Genomic DNA, 22,203 nt, shown 5'->3' with positions numbered 1-22,203 from the left:
GACTATTTTGTAACACTTTTAAACTAATCATTATAACTATTTAATTCATGTTATTACTACATTGTTTCTTTTTTTATGTTTTGTGTTTTACTATTTTGTAACACTATTATACTTATCATTGACATTATTTAATTCATGTTATTACTATATTAGTTATTTTAATTCATTTTATTCCTATACTTTTTGTTTGTTTTATGTTTTATATTTTACTATATCGTAACAGTATTTTGTAGCACTATTATACTAATCATTATCATTATTTAATTCATGTTATTACTATATTATTTCCTTGTTTTATGTTTCATGTTTTACTATATTGTAACACTATTATACCAATCATTATAATTATTTAATTCATGATATTACTATATTGTTTGTTTTATGTTTTATGTTTTACTATTTTGTAACACTATCATACTAATCATTATCATTATTTAAATCATGTTATTACTATATTGTTTGCTTGTTTTATTTTTTATGTTTTACTATTTTGTAACACTATTATACTAATCATTATCATTATTTAATTCATGTTATTACTATGTTGTTTGTTTCTTTTATATTTTAAGTTTTATTATCTTGTAACACTATTATACGAATCATTATCATTATTCGATTCATGTTATTACTATATTAATAATTTTAATTCATGTTATTACTATATTGTTTGTTTATTTTATGTTTTACTATTTTGTAACACTATTGTACTAATCATTAAAATTATTTAATTCATTTTATTACTATATTAATAATTTTAATTCATGTTACTACTATACTAATAATTTCAATTCATGTTATTACTATATTGTTTGTTTGCTTTATGTTTTACTATATTGTAACACTATTATACCAATCATTTATATTATTTAATTCATGTTATTAATATATTAATAATTTTAAGCCATGTTATTACGATATTGTTTGTTTGTTTTATGTTTTTTTTTTACTATTTTATAGCACTATTATACTAATCTTATCATTATTTAATTCATGTTATTACTATATTGTCTATTTGTTTTTTGTTTTATGTTTTACTATATTGTAACACTATTACACTAATCATTACTATTATTTAATTCATGTTATTACTATATTAATAATTTGAATTCATGTTCTTACTATATTGTTTGTTTGTTTTATGTTTTACTATATTGTAGCACTATTTTGTAACACTATTATACTAATCAATACCATTATTTAATTCATGTTATTACTATATTAATAATTTTAATTCATGTTATTACGATATTGTTTGTTTGTTTTATTTTTTGGTATTCTGTAACACTATTTTGTAACACTATTATACTAATTTTATATTATTTAATTCATGTTATTACTATATTGTTTGTTTAGTTCATGTGATTAGTATATTAAAAATTTTAATTCATGTCGTTTCTATATTGTTTGTCTGTTTTATGTTTTACTATGTTGTAGCACTATTTTGTAACACTATTATACTAATAAATATAATTATTTAATTGATGTTATTACTATATTGTTCGATTGTTTTATATTTTATGTTTTACTATTTTATATCACTATTATACTAATCATTATCATTATTTATTTCATGTTATTACTATATTGTTTGTTTGTTTTATGTTTTATGTTTTACTATATTGTAAGACTATTTTGTAACACTTTTAAACTAATCATTATAACTATTTAATTCATGTTATTACTACATTGTTTCTTTTTTTTATGTTTTGTGTTTTACTATTTTGTAACACTATTATACTTATCATTGACATTATTTAATTCATGTTATTACTATATTAGTTATTTTAATTCATTTTATTCCTATACTTTTTGTTTGTTTTATGTTTTATATTTTACTATATCGTAACAGTATTTTGTAGCACTATTATACTAATCATTATCATTATATAACTCATGTTATTACTATATTGTTTGTTTGTTTTATGTTTCGTGTTTTACTATATCGTAACACTATTTTGTAACACTATTATACCAATCATTATAATTATTTGATTCATGTTATTACTATATTGCTTGTTTGTTTTATGTTTTATGTTTTACTATATTGTAGCATTGTTTTGTAACACTATTATACTAATCAATATCATTATTTAATTCATGTTATTACTATATGGTTCGTTTGTTTTATACTTTATGTTTTACTATTTTGTAACACTATTGTACTAATCATTAACATTATTTACTTCATTTTATTACTATATTATTAATTTTAATTCATGTTACTACTATATTAAGAATTTCAATACATGTTATTACTATATTGTTTGTTTGTTTTATGTTTTTTATGTTTTACTATATTGTAACACTATTTTATAAGACTATTATACTAATCATTAATAATATTTAAATCATCTTATTACTATATTAATAATTTCAATTCATGTTATTACTATATTGTTTGTTTGCTTTATGTTTAACTATATTGTAACACTATTATACTAATCATTATCATTGTTTAATTCATGTTATAGCTATATTGTTTATTTGCTTTATGGTTTACTATTTTGTAAAACTATTTTGTAACACTATTATACTAATCATTATCATTAATTAATTCATGTTATTACTATATTGTTTGTTTTTCTATGTTTTATGTTTTACTATTTTGTAACACTAATATACTAATAATTATCATTATTTAATTCTTGTTATTGGCATATTGCTTGTTTGTTTTATGTTTTATGGTTTACTGTAATGTAAAACTATTATGCTAATTAATATAATTATTTAATTCATGTTATTGCTATATTAATAATTTGTTTTATATTTTATGTTTTACTATTTTGTAACAATACTATACTAATCATTTTTATTATTGATTTCATGTTATTACTATATTAATAATTTTAATTCATGTTATTACTATATTGCTTGTTTGTTTTATGTTTTACTATATTGTAACACTATTTTGCAACACTATTATACTAATCATTATCATTATTTAATTCAAGTTATTATTATATTAATAATTTTAAATCATGTTATTACTATATTGTTTGTTTCTTTTATGTTTTATGTTTTACTATTTTGTAACACTATTATACGAATCATTATCATTATCACTTCATGTTATTACTATATTAATAATCTCAATTCATGTTATTACTATATTGTTTGTTTGTTTTATGTTTTATGTTTTACTATATTGTAACACTATTATACTAATCATTATAATTATTTAATTCATGTTATTACTATATTGTATGGCTGTTTTATGTTTTACTATTTTGTAACACTATTATACTAATCAATATCATTATTTAATTCATGTTATTACTATATTAATAATTTTAATTCATGTTATGATGATATTCTTCGTTTGTTTTATGTTTTATGTTTTACTATTTTGTAACACTATTATCCTAATCATTATCATTATTAAATTCATGCTATTACTATATTAATAATTTCAATTCATGTTACTGCTATATTGTTGGTTTGTTCTATGTTTTATGTTTTACATTTTACTATATTGTAAGACTTTTTTGTAACATTATGTTATTAATTTATCTTTTGTTTGTTTTATTTTTTACTATTTTGTAAAACTATTATACTAAAAATTAACATTATTTAACTCATGGTATTAGTTTGTTTTATGTTTTATGTTTTACTATATTGTAACATTATTATACTAATCATTATCATTATTTAATTCATGTTATTAATATATTAATAATTTTTAATTCATTTGATCACTATATTGTTTTTTTTTTATGTTTTATGTTTGAACACTATTTTGTAACACTATTATCCAAATCATTATCATTATTTAATTCATGTTATTACTATATTGTCTGTTTGTTTTATGTTTTATGTTTTACTATTTTGTAACACTAATATACTAATCATTATCATTATTTAATTCTTCTTATTACCATATTGTTTGTTTGTTTTATGTTTTATGTTTTACTATTTTGCAACACTATTTTGTAACAGTACTATACTAATCATAATTATTATTTAATTCATTTTATTACTATATTGTTTGTTTGTTTTATGTTTTATGTTTTACCGTTTTGTAACACTATTATACTAATCATTATAATTATTTAATTCATGTTATTACTATACTAATAATTTAAATTCATGCTATTATTATATTGTTTGTTTGTTTTATGTTTCATTATTTTGTAACACTATTATAATAATCAATATCATTATTTAATTTACGTTATTACTATATTGTTCGTTTTTTTTTTATATTATGTTTTACTATTTTGCAACACCATTTTGTAGCACTATTATATTAATCATTATCATTATTTAATTCATGTTATTGCTATATTGTTTGTCTGTTTATGTTTTACATTTTACTATATTTTTAGACTATTTTGTAACATTATTATACTAATCATTATCATTATTTCATTAATGTTATTACTGTATTTTTTGTTTGTTTCATGTTTTATGTTTTACTGTTTTGTAAAACTATTTTGTAACACTACTATACTAAAAATTAACATTATTTAATTCATGTTATTACTATATTGTTTGTTTGTTTTATGTTTTACTATATTGTAACAATATTATGCTAATCATTATCATTATTTAAATTCGTGTTATTACTATATTGTGTGTTTGTTTTATGTTTTATGTCTTACTATATTGTAACACTATTTGAAACACTACTATACTAATCATTATAATTATTTAATTCATGTTATCACTATATTAATAATTTTACTTGATGTTATTACTATATTGTTTGTTTGTTTTAAGTTTTATATTTTACCATTTTCAACATTGTGTTGTAACACTATTATACTAATAATTATGATTATTTAATTGATGTTATTACTATATTGTTTGTTTGTTTTATGTTTCATGTTTTACTATATTGTAACACTATTTTGTAACACTATTATACCTATCATTATAATTATTTAATTCATGTTATTACTATATTACTTGTTTGTTTTATGTTTTATGTTTTACTATATTGTAGCAATATTTTGCAACACTATTATACTAATCAATATCATTATTTAATTCATGTTATTACTATATTGTTCCTTTGTTTTATATTTTATGTTTTACTATTTTGTAACACCATTTTGTAACACTATTATACTAATTATTATCATTATTTATTTCATGTTATTAATATATTAATAATTTTAATTCATGTTAATACTATATTGTTTGTTTTATGTTTTATGTTTTACTATTTTGTAACACTATTATACTAATCATTATCATTAGTTAATTCATGTTATTAGTACATTAATAATTTTAATTCATGTTATTACTATATTGTTTGTTTGTTTTATTTTTTATGTGTTAGTATTTTGTAACACTATTATACGAATCATTATAATTATTCAATTCATGTTAATACTATAATAATAATTTTAATTCATGTTGTTACTATATTGTTTTTTTGTTTTATGTTTTACTATTTTGTAACACTATTGTACTAATCATTGAGATTATTTAATTCATTTTATTACTATATTATTAATTTTATTTCATGTTATTATTATATTAATAATTTCAATTCATGTTATTACTATATTGTTTGTTTGTTTTATGTTTTATGTTTTACTATATTGTAACACTATTATACTAATCATTATAATTATTTAATTCATGTTAATACTATAATAATAATTTTAATTCATGTTGTTACTATATTGTTTATTTGTTTTATGTTTTACTATTTTGTAACACTATTGTACTAATCATTGAGATTATTTAATTCATTTTATTACTATATTATTAATTTTATTTCATGTTATTATTATATTAATAATTTCAATTCATGTTATTACTATATTATTTGTTTGTTTTATGTTTTATGTTTTACTATATTGTAACACTATTATACTAATTATTATAATTATTTAATTCATGTTATTACTATATTGTATCTCTGTTTTATGTTTTGTGTTTTACTATTTTGTAACACTATTATACAAATCAATATCCTTATTTAATTCATGTTATTACTATATTAATAACTTTAATTCATGTTACTACTATATTGTTTGTTTTTTCTATGTTTTATGTTTTACTAATTTGTAACACTATATTGTAACACTATTATACTAATAATTATCATTATTTAATTCATGTTATTAATATATTAATGATTTAAATTCATGTTATTACTATATTGTTTGTCTATTTTATGTTTTATATTTTACAATTTTGTAATGCTATTTTGTAGCACTATTTTGTAACACTATTATACTCATCATTATCATTATTTAATTCATGTTATTACTATATTGTTTGTTTGTTTTATGTTTTATGTTTTACTATTTTGTAGCAGTATAATACTAATAATTATAATTATTTAATTCATGTTATTACTATATTGATTGTCTGTTTTATGTTTTATATTTTACAATTTTGTAACGCTATTTTGTAGCACTATTTTGTAACACTATTATACTCATCATTATCATTATTTAATTCATGTTATTACTATATTGCTTGTTTTTTTTATGTTTTACATTTTACTATATTGTAAGACTATTTTGTAACACTATTATACTAATCATTATCATTATTTAATTCATGGTATTACTATATTGTTTGTTTGTTTTATGTTTTATGTTTTACTATGTTGTAACACTATACTAATCATTGTCATTATTTAATTCTTGTTATTAGCATATTGTTTGTTTGTTTTATGTTTTATGTTTTACTGTTTTGCAACACCATTTTGTAACACTACTATACTAATCATAATTCATGTTATTACTATATTAATAATTTAAATTCATGCTATTAATATATTGTTTGTTTGTTTTATGTTTTCTGTTTCACTATTTTGTAGCACTCATTTGTAACATCATTTTGTAACACTATTATACTAGTCATTATCATTATTTAATTCATATTATTACTATATTGTTTGTTTGTTTTATGTTTTACTATATTGTAACAATATTATATTATTCATTATCATTATTTAAATTCATGTTATTACTATATTATGTGTTTGTTTTACGTTTGATGTCTTACTATATTGTAACACTATTTTGAAACACTACTATACTAATCATTATAATTATTTAATTCATGTTAATACTATATTGTTTGTTTGTTTTAATTTTTTTGTAACTCTATTTTGTAACACTATTCTAGTAATCATTATCATTATTTAATTAATGTTATTACTATATTGTTTGTTTGTTTTATGTTTTGAGTTTTACTATTTTGTAACACTATAATACTAATCATTGACAATATTTAATTCATGTTATTACTATATTAGTTATTTTTAGTCATTTTATTCCTATGTTTTTTGTTTATTTTATGTTTTATGTTTTACTATATCGTAACAGTATTTTATAACACTATTATACCAATCATTATAATTATTTAATTCATGTTATTACTATATTTCTTGTCTGTTTTATGTTTTATGTTTTACTATATTGTAGCACTATTTGTAACACTATTATACTGATCAATATCATTATTTAGTTCATGTTATTACTATATTGTTCGTTTGTTTTATATTTTATGTTTTTCTATTTTGTAACACCATTTTGTAACACTATTTTACTAATCATTATCATTATTTATTTCATGTTATTAATATATTAATAATTTTAATTCATGTTATTACTATATTGTTTGTTTGTTTGTTTGTTTTATGTTTTACTATTTTGTAACAATATTATACTAATCATTATAATTATTTAATTCATGTTATTACTATATTGTTGGTTTGTTTTATGTTTTATATTTTACAATTTTGTAACACTATTATACTCATCATTATCATTACTTAATTCATGTTATTACTATATTGTTTGTTTGTTTTATGTTTTACATTTTACTATATTGTAAGACTATTGTATAACACAATTATACTTATCATTACCATTATTTAATTCATGTTATTAATGTATTTTTGGTTTGTATTATATTTTATGTTTTACTATTTTGTAACACTATTATAGAATCATTATCATTATTCAATTCATTTTATTACTATATTGTTTGTCTATTTTATGTTTTATGTTTTACTATATTGTAACACTATTTTATAAGACTATTATACTAATCATTATCGTTATTTAATTCATGTTATAACTATATTGTTTACTTATTTTATGTTTTATGTTTTGCTATTTTGTAAATCTATTTTGTAACACTATTATACAAATCATTAACATTATTTAATTCATGTTATTAATATATTAATAATTTTAAGCCATGTTATTATGATATTGTTTGTTTGTTTTCTGTTTTATTTTTTACTATTTTATAACATTATTATACTAATCTTATCATTATTTAATTCATGTTATTACTATATTAATAATTTGAATTCATGTTCTTACTATATTGTTTGTTTGTTTTATGTTTTACTATATTGTAGCACTATTTTGTAACACTATTATACTAATCATTATAATTATTTATTTCATGTTATTACTATATTGCTTGTTTGTTTTATGTTTTATGTTTTACTATTTTGTAACACTATTATACTAATCATTACCATTATTTAATTCATGTTATTACTATATTGTTCATTTGTTTTATATTTTATGTTTTACTATTTTATAACAATATTATACTAATCATTATCATTATTTATTTCATGTTATTACTATATTGATAACTTTAATTCATGTTATTACTGCATTGTTTTTTTGTTTTATGTTTTATTTTTTACTATTTATAACACTATTTTGTAACACTATTATACTAATCTTATATTATTTAATTGATGTTATTACTATATTGTTTGTTTGTTTTATGTTTTACTATTTTGTTAAACTATTATACTAAGCATTATCATTATTTAGTTCATGTTATTAGTATATTAATAATTTTAATTCATGTTGTTACTATATTGTTTGTTTTATGTTTTACTATATTGTAGCACTATTTCGTAACACTATTATCCTAATCAATATAATTACTTTATTCATGTTATTACTATATTGTTCGATTGTTTTTATATTTTATGTTTTACTATTTCGTAACACTATTATACTAATCATTATATTTATTTAATTCATGTTATTACTATATTGTTTGTTTGTTTTATGTTTTATGTTTTACCATATTGTAACACTATTTTGTAACACTACTATACTAATCATTATCATTAATTAATTCTTGTTATTACTATATTGTTTGTTTATTTTATGTTTTATGTTTTACTATATTGTAAGAGTATTTTGTAACACATATAAACTAGTCATTATAACTATTTAATTCAGGTGATTACTATATTAATAATTTTAATTCATATTATTAGTATATTGTTTGTTTGTTTTATGTTTTATTTTTCATTATTTTGTAACACTATTATACTAATCATTATCATTATTGAATTGATGTTATTACTATATTGTTTGTTTGTTTTATGTTTTATTTTATACTATTTTGTAACACTATTATACTAAACATTATCATTCTTTAGTTCAGGTTATTACTATATTAATAATTTTAATTCATGTTATTACTAATCAATATCATTATTTAATTCATGTTATTACTATATTGCATGTTTGTTTTATTTTTTATGTTTTACTATTTTGTAATACCACTAAACTAATCATTATCATTGTTTAATTCATGTTATTAGCATACTGTTTGTTTGTTTTATGTTCTATGTTTTACTATTTTGCAACACTATTTTGTAACACTACTATACTAATCATTATCATTATTTAATTCATCTTATTACTATATTATTTAATTCATCTTATTATATATTATTTATTTGTTTTATGTTTCATGTTTTACTATTTTGTAACACTATATTGTAACAGTATTATACTAATCATTATAATTATTTAACTCATGTTATTACTATATTGTTTTTTTATTTTATGTTTTAAATTTTACAATTTTGTAGCACTATTTTGTTAACGCTATGATACTCATCATTATCATTATTTAATTCATGTTATTACTATATTGATTGTTTGTTTTATGTTTTACATTTTACTATATTGTAAGACTATTTTGTAACACTATTATACTAATCATTATCACTATTTATTTCATGTTATTAATGTATTTTTTGTTTGTTTTATATTTTATTGTTTTGTAAAACTATTATACTAAACATTAACATTATTTAAGTCATGTTATTACTATATTGATTGTTTATTTTATGTTTTATGTTTGACTATATTGTAACACTATTATACTAATCATTATCATTATTTAATACATGTTATTAATATATTAATAATTTTAATTCACTTTATTACTATATTGATTATTTTTTTATTTTTATGTTTTACAATATTGTAACACTATTATACTAATCATTATCATTATTTAATACATGTTATTAATATATTAATAATTTTAATTCACTTTATTACTATATCGTTTGTTTTTTTTATTTTTATGTTTTACAATATTGTAACACTATTATACTAATCATTATCATTATTTAATTCATGTTATTACTATATTGCTCGTTTGTTTTATGTTTTACTATTTTGTAACACTAATATACTAATCATTATCATTATTTAATACTTGTTATTACTATATTAATAATTTTAATACATTTTATTACTATATTCTTTGTTTATTTTATTCTTTTTCTAATACTATTCTGTAACAGTATTATACTAATCATTACCATTATTTAACTCATGTTATTACTATATTGTTTGTTTGTTTTTTGTTTTATTTTTTACTTTTTTATAACACTATTGTATTAATCTTATCATTATTTAGTTCATGTTATTACTATATTGATAATTTTAACTCATGTTATTACCATATTGTTTGTTCGTTTCATGTTTTATGTTTTAGTATATTGTAGCACTATTTTGTAATACTATTTTGTAACAATATTAAACTAATGATTATAATTTTTTAATTCATATTATTACTATATTTTTTTGGTTCATGTTTTATGTTTTACTATATTGTAGCATTATTTTGTAACACTATTATACTAATCAATATAATTATTTAATTCAGGTTATTACTATGTTGTTCGTTTGTTTTATATTTTATGTTTTACTATTTTGTGACACTATTATACTAATCGTTATCATTATTTATTTCATGTTATTACTATATTGTTTGTTTGTTTGTTTGTTTTATGTTTTACTATTTTGAATCACTATTTTGTAACACCATTATACTAATCATTATCATTATTTAATTCATCTTATTACTATATTGTTCATTTTTTTTTATGTTTTATGTTTTACTATTTTGTAACACTAATATACTAATCATTATCATTATTTAATTCACGTTATTACTATATTGTTCATTTGTTTTAAATTTTATGTTTTACTATTTTGTAACAATATTATATTAATCATTATCATTATTGATTTCATGTTATTACTACATTTTTTGTTTCTTTTATGTTTTATGTTTTACTATTTTATAACACTATTATATGAATCATTATCATTATTCAATCATGTTATTACTATATTAATAATTTTAATTCATGTTGTTACTATATTGTTTATTTGTTTTATGTTTTGCTATTTTGTAACACTATTGTACTAATCATTAATATTATTTAATTCATTTTATTGCTATATTATTAATTTTAATTCATGTTCTTACTATATTGTTTGTTTTGTGAGGACCAAATCAAGACTATGTACATTATTTGTTTTTTAAACAGCAATGACAACCAGAAAAGAAACACATTGAAATTCAAATTTATTTAGCACACACATTCCTGCCACTGAGCAGAGACTGCGTTTCAAATATTGTTGATACACATCTTTTTCAAGACCAAACTGGAGGAGTATTATGTCGGTTTACAGTATCCACAAATCCCGATTTACAACTCAAAGCTGCTGGAGCTGATGTTATATCAATTCTTGTAAGGGTTCTTCAATCTGATACTCCTTTACCAAAGTGAAAGGCAGCCATTTCACTTGAGCAATTTTCACAGAATTCAGGAAATTTGAGCCCACCAGTCAAGAAAAAGCAAGGTTTTTTATGTTTCTCACCTTCTTCTGTTAGGCGGTGTAGAGTTCATAGAGGTGTCCGTTCAGATTAGAACTTCTTTCTGTCTTGTTGAGGTAGAGAAACCAATTAAAGGCCTGGAAACACTTTTTCCCATCCAACTTTGGCATGCAATATCTATTCTCAGGCAGTTCATTGTACTTGTGTGCTTTTATAATACATTAGACTTGCCATTTGTGTTGGATTCGTCAGCTTTCAGGCAGCACAGTTCGAGGAGAAAGCACCCTAAGCCAAGCAGGCTAAGACAGTGCCGACTGTTTCTATAGGAAGACAGAGAACTGTTAGCAGACTGTTTCTACAGGAAGTTAGCAGACTTTTTCTATAGGAAGTTAGCAGACTGTTTCTACAAGAAGCTAGCAGACTGTTTCTACAGGAAGCCAGCGAACTGTTTCTACAGGAAGTTTGAAAAGAGGGAAGCCAAAGGATAAATCGGCCAAGATGTTAGCCAAAGAAGCCACCAGGGCCATCAAAGATGAGGAGAGAGATTGGTTGCTCAGAGGATGAGCAACACTTTCAGTAGGGGGTGATGATGAGCCCCAAAAATGTACAATTATTTGGGCTCATTCAACCTCGTAATTTGACTTAATCCACCATTCTCATTGGTTTATTGCATGTTTTTGATTATTTTTATGCTAATAGAGTGAATTTGGTTAGTCATTATGCCAACAAGTCTAATGGGTGCTTTGTGTAGCCTTTTTGGTCAATTTGGAGACAAAACTGAAGGTCTTAATGAGCACTTGGTAGCCAAATTCGTGGGAAGACAAGCTAGAGGATTTGTAGGAAGGTGTCCCCTTCATTTATGGGCCCTTGCCTCGAATTCTCCACCATTAGCTCGGAGTTCAAGGGCCACCGAATCAATCAACACAAGGGCAGCCAAGCAAGTCAAGTAGGACTGCTGTTAACTCCAAGTTTTGGGCAGCCGAGTCCCTAAAGTTCAGGAGGACTGTCGGGTCCTCAAATTGTATAAATAAGAAGGCTTAGGGCCTCATTTTGGTTAGCTAGTTAGCCAGTGTAGCCAGTGGATGTTAGCTAGTTAGCCAGTAGATAGTAGCTAATAGTTAGTCATTTCATAGCCTTGTTGTAGTCATTTTGTAATTCGATTTGTATCCAATAGATTAGCTTTGCTTTCAGCTCATTCTCAAGCTCTCCTTGTGGACAGTTTTGATGTAACTCTTCATTCTTGATTAATAAAGATGAATTCAGCTTTGCACCAGCTCTAAATCTCTCTTGGGAGGTTGTAGCTCTTGGGGTTGGGCCCATCTCAAGCGCCGAGTACCTCCCCTATTTATCTTTATGTGTGTTTGCTGCGTTCTTAAAATAAAATCTGCTCTTTAGATATTGTTTTGCTATTTTCGTTGTTTTTGTTGGTTAAAGTAGCTTTTTATGTTTGGGAATCGATTGGTAGGAGTTTGTCATGCATTTATATCTTTCAGAATGTTCTTTCTCACGTGATGTACATGGTTCTATTTCCAAACGAGGCTGTTGTTTATTCATTTCATTGACAGTTAGATTAAGTTAGCTAGGACTTAGTTTGTTTACAAGAATTCATTGATTCGGTTGAATGTGCATTGTGCAGGGCATCTCTATCACTCACTCACATGGTCAAGCTTCATCAGAGCCATCTGATTCATCCCATATCTAGGCTTCTCGCTTCACACCCATCCTCTTGCCCACGTAACCCTACCTTCTTCTCCATTGTTGTCTCAACTACCTTAAAGCCAAATCAACCTTCCACATATCATCTCACCACTCCATCCATCAGTTCCTGGGTCACTTCAGACCCCCATCCTAGCAATATTTTGTAACACTATTATACTAATCATTATAACTATTTAATTCATATTATTACTATATTAATAATTTTAATTTATCTTATTACTATATTAATAATTTTAATTCATGTCATTACTATATTGTTTGTTTGTTTTATGTTTTACTATATTGTAACACTATTTTGTAACATTATTATACTAATCATTATCATTAATTAATTCATGTTATTACTATATTATTTGTTTATTTTATGTTTTATGTTTTACTATATTGTAACACTATTATACTAATCATTATCATTATTTAACTCATGTTACTACTATATTGTTTGTTTCTTTTATGTTTTATTTTATACTATTTCGTAACACTATTATACTAAACATTATGATTCTTTAGTTCATGTTATTACTGTATTATTATATATAGTTTCTTTTTTTATGTTTTTTGTTACTATATTGTAACACTATTATACTAATCAATATCATTATTTAGTTCATGTTATTACTATATTGTACGTTTGTTTTATGTTTTATGTTTTACAAATTTGTAACACTATTATGTAGCACTATTATACTCATCATTATCATTATTTAATTCATGTTATTACTATATTGTTTGTTTTTTTTATTTTTTTTATTTTACTATATTGTAAGACTATTATACTAATCATTATCATTACTTAATTCATGTTATTAATGTATTTTTTCTTCGTTTAATGTTTTACTGTTTTGTAAAACTATTATACTAAACATTAACATTATTTAAATCATGGTATTACTATATGGTTTGTTTCATGTTTTATGTTTTACTATATTGTAACACTATTATACTAATCATTATCATTATTTAATTCACGTTATTAATATATTAATAATTTTAATTCATTCTATCACTATATTGTTTTTTTGTATGTTTTATGTTTTACAATATTGGAACACTATTTTGTAACACTATTATCCTAATCATTATCATTATTTAATTCATGTTATTACTATATTGTCCATTTGTTTTATGTTTTATGTTTTACCATTTTGTAACACTAATATACTAATCATTATCATTATTTAGTTCTTGTTATTAGCATATTGTTTGTTTGTTTTATGTTTTATGTTCTACTATTTTGTAACACCTTTTTGTAACACTATTATACTAATCATTATCATTTTTTAATTCATCTTATTACTATATTGTTTGTTTGTTTTATGTTTTACATTTTACTATATTTTAAGACTATTTTGTAACAATATTATACTAATCATTATCATTATTTCATTAATGTTATTACTCTATTTTTTGTTTGTTTCGTGGTTTATGTTTTATGTTTGACTATTTTGTAAAACTATTTTGTAACACTATTATACTAGACATTAACATTATTTAATTCATGTTATTACCATATTGTTTGTTTGTTTTATGTTTTACTATATTGTAACAATATTATACTAATCATTATCATTATTTAACTCATGTTATTACTATATCGTAACACTATTTTGAAACACTACTATACTAATCATTATAATTATTTAATTCATGTTATTACTATATTGTTTGTTTGTTTTATGTTTTTTGTGACCCTATTTTGTAACACTATTATGCTAATCATTATCAATATCTAATTCATGTTATTACTATATTGTTTGTTTGTTTTATGTTTCATTTTTTACTATATTGTAACCCTTTTATACCAATCATTATAATTATTTAATTCATTTTATTACTATATTGCTTGTTTGTTTTATGTTTTATGTTTTACTATATTGTAGCACTATTTTGTAACACTATTATACTAATCATCATCATTATTTATTTCATGTTATTAATATATTAATAATTTTAATTCATGTTATTATTATATTGTTTGTTTTATGTTTTATGTTTTACTATTCTATAACACTATTATACTATCATTATCATTATTTAATTCATTTTATTACTACATTAATAATCTTAATTCATGTTATTACTATATTGTTCGTTTGTTTTATTTTTTATGTTTTACTATTTTGTAACACTATTATACTAATCATTATCATTATTTAATTCATGTTATTATTATATTAATAATTTTAATTCATGTTATTACTATATTGTTTGTTTATTTTATGTTTTAAGTTTTACTATTTTGTAACACTATTATACGAATCATTATCATTATTCAATTAATGTTATGACTATATTAATAATTTTAATTCATGTTATTACTATATTGTCTGTTTGTTTTACGTTTTACTATTTTGTAACACTATTGTACTAATCATTGAGATTATTTAATTCATTTTATTACTATATTATTAATTTTAATTCATGTTACTACTATATTAATAATTTCAATTCATGTTATTACTATATTAATAATTTTAAGCCATGTTATTACGATATTGTTTGTTTGTTTTATGTTTATTTTTTACTTTTATAACACTATTATACTACTCTTATCATTATATAATTCATGTTATTATTATATTAATAATTTTAATTCATGTGATTACTATATTGTCTATTTGTTTTCTGTTTTATGTTTTACTATATTGTAACACTATTATACTAATCATTATAGTTATTTGTTTCATGTTATTACTATATTCTTTGTTTGTTTTATGTTTTATGTTTTACTATTTTGTAACTTATACTAATCAATATCATTATTTAATTCATGTTATTAATATATTAATAATTTTAATTCATGTTATTACGATATTGTTTGTTTGTTTTATGTTTTGCTATTTTGTAACACTATTTTGTAGCACTATTTTGTAACTCTATTATACTTATCATTGTCATTATTTAATTCATGTTCTTACTATATTGTTCATTTGTTTTATATTTTATATTTTACTATTTGATAAAAATATTATACTAAACATTATCATTATTTATTTTATGCTATTACTATATTAATAATTTTAATTCATGTTATTACTATATTGTTTGTTTGTTTTATGTTTACTATATTGTAACAATTTTTTGCAACATTATTATACAAATCATTATCATTATTTAATTCACGTTATTACTATATTAATAATTATAATTCATATTATTACTATATTGTTGAATTAATAATTATAATTCATTTTATCACTATATTGTTTTTTTTTTAATGTTTTATGTTTTACAATATTGGAACACTATTTTGTAACCCTATTATCCTAATCATTATCATTAATTAATTCATGTTATTACTATATTGTTCGTTTGTTTTATATTTTATGTTTTACTATTTTGTAACACTAATTTACTAATCATTATCATTATTTAATTCTTGTTATTAGCATAGTGTTTGTTTGTTTTATGTTTTACTATTTTGCAACACTATTTTGTAACACTACTATACTAATCATAATCATTATTTAATTCATGTTATTACTATATTGTTTGTTTGTTTTATGTTTTATGTTTTACTATTTTGTAGCACTATTATACTAATCATTATCGTTATTTAATTCATGTTATTACTATATTGTTTGTTTGTTTTATGTTTTACATTTTACTATATTTTAAAATTATTTTGTAACAATATTATACTAATCATTATCATTTATTCATTAATGTTATTACTGTAATTTTTTGCTTGTTTTATGTTTTATGTTTTATGTTTTACTATTTTGTAACACTGTTATACTAAACATTAACATTATTTAATTCATGTTATTACTATATTGTTTGTTTGTTTTATGTTTTACTATATTGTAACAATATTATACTGATGATTATCATTATATAATTCATGTTATTACTATATTGTGCTTGTTTTATGTTTTATGTTTTAAGTTTTACTATTTTGTAACACTATTATACTAAACATTAACATTATTTAATTCATGTTATTACTATATTGTTTGTTTGTTTTATGTTTTACTATATTGTAACAATATTATACTAATGATTATCATTATATAATTCATGTTATTACTATATTGTGTGTTCGTTTTATGTTTTATGTCTTACTATATTGTAGCACTATTTAATTATTATAATTATTTAATTCATGTTATTAATATATTAATAATTTTACTTGATGTTATTACTATATTGTTTGTTTGTTTTAAGTTTTATGTTTTACTAATTTTTAACACCATCTTGTAACACTATTATACTAATAATTAAGATTATTTATTTAATGTTTTTACTATATTGTTTGCTTGTTTTATGTTTTATGTTTTACTATATTGGAACACTATTTTTTTTAACACTATTATACTAATCATTATAATTATTTAATTTATGTTATTACTATATTGTTTGTTTGTTTTATGTTTTTTGTAACCCTATTTTGTAACACTATTATGCTAATCATTATCATCATTTAATTCATGTTATTACTATATTGTTTGTTTGTTTTATGTTTTGCGTTTTACTATTTTGTAACACTATTACACTAATCATTGACATTATTTAATTCATGTTATTACTATATTAATTATTTTTATTCATTTTATTCCTATATTTTTTGTTTGTTTTATGTTTTATGTTTTACTCTAGCATACTAGTATTTTCTAACACTATTATACTAATCATTATCATTATTTAATTCATGTTATTACTATATTATTTCCTTGTTTTATGTTTCATTTTTTACTATATTGTAACACTATTATACCAATCATTATAATTATTTAATTCATGCTATTACTATATTGTTTGTTTTATGTTTTATGTTTTACTATTTTGTAACACTATCATACTAATCATTATCATTATTTAAATCATGTTATTACTATATTGTTTGTTTGTTTTATTTTTTATGTTTTACTATTTTGTAACACTATTATACTAATCATTATCATTATTTAATTCATGTTATTACTATGTTGTTTGTTTCTTTTATATTTTAAGTTTTATTATCTTGTAACACTATTATACGAATCATTATCATTATTCGATTCATGTTATTACTATATTAATAATTTTAATTCATGTTATTACTATATTGTTTTTTTATTTTATGTTTTACTATTTTGTAACACTATTGTACTAATCATTAGGATTATTTAATTCATTTTATTACTATATTATTAATTTTAATTCATGTTACTACTATACTAATAATTTCAATTCATGTTATTACTATATTGTTTCTTTGCTTTATGTTTTACTATATTGTAACACTATTATACCAATCATTTATATTATTTAATTCATGTTATTAATATATTAATAATTTTAAGCCATGTTATTACGATATGGTTTGTTTGTTTTATGTTTTATTTTTTACTATTTTATAGCACTATTATACTAATCTTATCATTATTTAATTCATGTTATTACTATATTGTCTATTTGTTTTTTGTTTTATGTTTTACTATATTGTAACACTATTATACTAATCATTACTATTATTTAATTCATGTTACTACTATATTAATAATTTGAATTCATGTTCTTACTATATTGTTTGTTTGTTGTATGTTTGATGTTTTATAATTTTGTAACACTATTATACTAATCAATACCATTATTTAATTCATGTTATTACGATATTGTTTGTTTGTTTTATTTTTTGGTATTTTGTAACACTATTTTGTAGCACTATTTTGTAACACTATTATACTAATCATTGTCATTATTTAATTCATGTTATTACTATATTGTTTATTTGTTTTATATCTGATTTTTTACTATTTTATAACAATATTATACTAATCATTATCATTATTTATTTCATGTTATTACTATACTCTTTGTTTCTTTTAATCTTTTTCTAACACTATTCTGTAACACTATTATACTAATTTTATATTATTTAATTCATGTTATTACTATACTGTTTGTTTAGTTCATGTGATTAGTATATTAATAATTTTAATTCATGTCGTTTCTATATTGTTTGTCTGTTTTATGTTTGACTATATTGTAGCACTATTTTGTAACACTATTATACTAATAAATATAATTATTTAATTGATGTTATTACTATATTGTTCGATTGTTTTATATTTTATGTTTTACTATTTTATATCACTATTATACTAATCATTATCATTATTTATTTCATGTTATTACTATATTGTTTGTTTGTTTTATGTTTTATGTTTTACTATATTGTTTGTTTCTTTTATGTTTTATGTTTTACTATATTGTAAGACTATTTTATAACACTTTTAAACTAATCATTATAACTATTTAATTCATGTTATTACTATATTGTTTCTTTTTTTTTATGTTTTGTCTTTTACTATTTTGTAACACTATTATACTAATCATTGACATTATTTAATTCATGTTATTACTATATTAGTTATTTTAATTCATTTTATTCCTATACTTTTTGTTTGTTTTATGTTTTATATTTTACTATATCGTAACAGTATTTTGTAACACTATTATACTAATCATTATCATTATTTAATTCATGTTATTACTATATTGTTTGTTTGTTTTATGTTTCGCGTTTTACTATATCGTAACACTATTATACCAATCATTATAATTATTTGATTCATGTTATTACTATATTGCTTGTTTGTTTTATGTTTTATGTTTTACTATATTGTAGCACTTTTTTGTAACACTATTATACTAATCAATATCATTATTTAATTCATGTTATTACTATATTGTTCATTTGTTTTATACTTTATGTTTTACTATTTTGTAACACTATTGTACTAATCATTAAGATTATTTACTTCATTTTATTACTATATTATTAATTTTAATTCATGTTACTACTATATTAAGAATTTCAATACATGTTATTACTATATTGTTTGTTTTTTTTATGTTTTTTATGTTTTACTATATTGTAACACTATTTTATAAGACTATTATACTAATCATTAATAATATTTAATTCATCTTATTACTATATTAATAATATCAATTGATGTTATTACTATATTGTTTGTTTGCTTTATGTTTAACTATATTGTAACACTATTATACTAATCATTATCATTATTTAATTCATGTTATAACTATATTGTTTATTTGCTTTATGGTTTAGTATTTTGTAAAACTATTTTGTAACACTATTGTACTAATCATTATCATTAATTAATTCATGTTATTACTATATTAATAATTTGTTTTATATTTTATGTTTTACTATTTTGTAACAATACTATACTAATCATTTTTATTATTGATTTCATGTTATTACTATATTAATAATTTTAATTCATGTTATTACTATATTGCTTGTTTGTTTTATGTTTTACTATATTGTAACACTATTATACTAATCATTATAATTATTTAATTCATGTTATTACTATATTGTATGGCTGTTTTATGTTTTACTATTTTGTAACATTATTATACTAATCAATATCATTATTTAATTTACGTTATTACTATATTGTTCGTTTGTTTTATATATTATGTTTTACTATTTTGCAACACCATTTTGTAGCACTATTATATTAATCATTATCATTATTGAATTCATGTTACTGCTATATTGTTTGTCTGTTTTATGTTTTACATTTTACTATAGTTTTAGACTATTTTGTAACAATATTATACTAAACATTATCATTATTTCATTAATGTTATTACTGTATTTTTTGTTTGTTTCATGTTTTATGTTTTACTGTTTTGTAAAACTATTTTGTAACACTACTATACTAAAAATTAACATTATTTAATTCATGTTATTACTATATTGTTTGTTTGTTTTATGTTTTACTATATTGTAACAATATTATGCTAATCATTATCATTATTTAAATTCGTGTTATTACTATATTGTGTGTTTGTTTTATGTTTTATGTCTTACTATATTGTAACACTATTTTGAAACACTACTATACTAATCATTATAATTATTTAATTCATGTTATCACTATATTAATAATTTTACTTGATGTTATTACTATATTGTTTGTTTGTTTTAAGTTTTATATTTTACCATTTTCAACACTGTGTTGTAACACTATTATACTAATAATTATGATTATTTAATTGATGTTATTACTATATTGTTTGTTTGTTTTATGTTTCATGTTTTACTATTTTGTAACACTATTTTGTAACACTATTATACATATCATTATAATTATTTAATTCATGTTATTACTATATGACTTGTTTGTTTTATGTGTTATGTTTTACTATATTGTAGCAATATTTTGCAACACTATTATACTAATCAATATCATTATTTAATTCATGTTATTACTATATTGTTTGTCTGTTTTATTTTTTATGTGTTAGTATTTTGTAACACTATTATACGAATCATTATAATTATTCAATTCAAGTTAATACTATAATAATAATTTTAATTCATGTTGTTACTATATTGTTTATTTGTTTTATGTTTTACTATTTTGTAACACTATTGTACTAATCATTGAGATTATTTAATTCATTTTATTACTATATTATTAATTTTATTTCATGTTATTATTATATTAATAATTTCAATTCATGTTATTACTATATTGTTTGTTTGTTTTATGTTTTGTGTTTTACTATATTGTAACACTATTATACTAATCATTATAATTATTTAATTCATGTTAATACTATAATAAT

Source organism: Pinus tabuliformis, chromosome 5_2 (genome assembly GCF_031772625.1).
Source record: "Pinus tabuliformis cultivar Carrire ecotype Pingquan chromosome 5_2, CPIR1, whole genome shotgun sequence".
NCBI classification, from domain to species: Eukaryota; Viridiplantae; Streptophyta; class Pinopsida; order Pinales; family Pinaceae; genus Pinus; species Pinus tabuliformis.
This window is presented reverse-complemented; position numbering follows the sequence as displayed.